General features: G+C 50.7%; 1 non-coding gene and 4 pseudogenes across 1 annotated transcript; all 5 read right to left on the reverse strand.

The window, feature by feature from the left end:
• Positions 1-839: 839 nt before the first annotated feature.
• On the reverse strand, positions 840-958 carry LOC144726110 (5S ribosomal RNA). The gene has a single exon (XR_013587169.1). It is a non-coding gene; the product is annotated as a 5S ribosomal RNA (ribosomal RNA).
• Positions 959-1,207: 249 nt separating this feature from the next.
• Positions 1,208-1,316, reverse strand: LOC144725526 (5S ribosomal RNA; annotated as a pseudogene).
• Positions 1,317-1,565: 249 nt separating this feature from the next.
• Positions 1,566-1,674, reverse strand: LOC144725489 (5S ribosomal RNA; annotated as a pseudogene).
• A 249-nt stretch (positions 1,675-1,923) lies between these two features.
• On the reverse strand, positions 1,924-2,032 carry LOC144725669 (5S ribosomal RNA; annotated as a pseudogene).
• Positions 2,033-2,281: 249 nt separating this feature from the next.
• LOC144725440 (5S ribosomal RNA) lies at positions 2,282-2,390 on the reverse strand (annotated as a pseudogene).
• Positions 2,391-2,500: the final 110 nt, after the last annotated feature.

Below are 2,500 nucleotides of genomic sequence, written 5' to 3' on the forward strand. Positions count from 1 at the left end.
CCCGGCTGCTGTAGCCCCTAGCAGCCTCGCTGCTGTCTCCCACACGCAGCCCCTCCGGCTGCTGTCGCTCCCGTAGCCCTCTTGCTCTGCAGCCCCCGGCTGCTGTAGCCCCTAGCAGCCTCGCTGCTGTCTCCCACACGCAGCCCCTCCGGCTGCTGTCGCTCCCGTAGCCCTCTTGCTCTGCAGCCCCCGGCTGCTGTAGCCCCTAGCAGCCTCGCTGCTGTCTCCCACACGCAGCCTCTCCGGCTGCTGTCGCTGCTCCCAGCTTTCGCCCTCCCTGGCCTCACCCTCGTCCAGTCTCCAACCAACTCTCTTCCATCCCGCTGGCTGGCGCTGTCACCGAGCCCCTCAGCCACCAGGCTGAGGGCACGGCGACCACCCAACGCGGTCTCCACTCTTCCCTCGCCCGACTGCCCCGATCTCTTCCTGTCTCACCGCTATACCATCTCCCTCTCACGTGACCCTGACTCCTCCCCCACATGACGTCACATCCGCCAAGCCCTTTACGCCCGCATTACACCAGTACTAACCAGGCTCGACCCTGCTTAGCTTCCGAGATCAGGCGCATTCAGGGTGATATGGTTCTAGGCCATACTTGCAGAGACCTGACGCACATTCATATGTAAAAATCAAAATTCAACTCTACTGCGGGAGGTCAACACTCATGAAAACATTTATTCTGGACTCCTGGTTGAGCCCCGAAAGAGTGGCATTAAACGGTCTTTTACAAAAAAATATTGATCCCAATGTAGTACACCATATCCACGTGCAATTGGCAGGTGAACTGACTGGGTGAATTGAAGAGTAAAACACGACCCATCCAGATGCGAAAATGCAAAAGCCTACAACACCTGGTAATCCGAGGCAGTCTCCCATCCAAGTACTAACCAGGCTCGACCCTGCTTAGCTTCCGAGATCAGACGAGATCGGGCGCATTCAGGGTGATATGGTCGTAGGCCATACTTGCAGAGACCTGACGCACATTCATATGTTAAAATCAAGATTCAACTCTACTGCCGGAGGTCAACACTCATGAAAACGTTTATTCTGGACTCCTGGTTGAGCCCCGAAAGAGTGGCATTAAACGGTCTTAAACAAGACAATCTTGATCCCAATGCAGTACACCATATCCGCGTGCAATTGGCAGGTGAACTGACTGGGTGAATTGAAGAGTAAAACGCGACCCATCCAGATACGAAAATGCAAAAGCCTACAACACCTGGTATTCCCAGGCAGTCTTCCATCCAAGTACTTACCAGGCTCGACCCTGCTTAGCTTCCGAGATCAGGCGCATTCAGGGTGATATGGTCGTAGGCCATACTTGCAGAAACCTGACGCACATTCACATGTAAAAATCAAGATTCAACTCTACTGCGGGAGGTCAACACTCATGAAAACGTTTATTCTGGACTCCAGGTTGAGCCCCGAAAGAGTGGCATTAAATCGTCTTTTACAAGAAAATCTTGATCCCAATGCAGTACACCATATCCGCGTGCAATTAGCAGGTGAACTGGCTGGGTGAATTGAAGAGTAAAACGCGACCCATCCAGATACGAAAATGCAAAAGCCTACAACACCTGGTATTCCCAGGCAGTCTCCCATCCAAGTACTAACCAGGCTCGACCCTGCTTAGCTTCCGAGATCAGGCGCATTCAGGGTGATATGGTTCTAGGCCATACTTGCAGAGACCTGACGCACATTCATATGTAAAAATCAAAATTCAACTCTACTGCGGGAGGTCAACACTCATGAAAACATTTATTCTGGACTCCTGGTTGAGCCCCGAAAGAGTGGCATTAAACGGTCTTTTACAATAAAATCTTGATCCCAATGCAGTACACCATATCCGCGTGCAATTGGCAGGTGAACTGACTGGGTGAATTGAAGAGTAAAACGCGACCCATCCAGATACGAAAATGCAAAAGCATACAACACCTGGTATTCCCAGGCAGTCTCCCATCCTAGTACTAACCAGGCTCGACCCTGCTTAGCTTCCAAGATCAGGGGCATTCAGGGTGATATAATCGCAGGCCATACTTGCAGAGACCTGACGCACATTCATTTGTAAAAATCAAGATTCAACTCTACTGCGGGAGGTCAACACTCATGAAAACGTTTATTCTGGACTCCTGGTTGAGCCCCGAAAGAGTGGCATTAAATCGTCTTTTACAAGAAAATTTTGATCCGAATGCAGTACACCATATCCGCGTGCAATTAGCAGGTGAACTGACTGGGTGAATTGAAGAGTAAAACGCGACCCATCCAGATACGAAAATGCAAAAGCCTACAACACCTGGTATTCCCAGGCAGTCTCCCATCCAAGTACTAACCAGGCTCGACCCTGCTTAGCTTCCGAGATCAGGCGCATTCAGGGTGATATTGTCGTAGGCCATACTTGCAGAGACCTGACGCACATTCATATGTAAAAATCAAAATTCAACTCTACTGCGGGAGGTCAACACTCATGAAAACGTTTATTCTGGACTCCTGGTTGAGCCCC

The sequence above is a fragment of the Lampetra planeri genome, chromosome 22 (assembly GCF_965212315.1).
Source record: "Lampetra planeri chromosome 22, kcLamPlan1.2.h2, whole genome shotgun sequence".
Classification (NCBI taxonomy): Eukaryota; Metazoa; Chordata; class Hyperoartia; order Petromyzontiformes; family Petromyzontidae; genus Lampetra; species Lampetra planeri.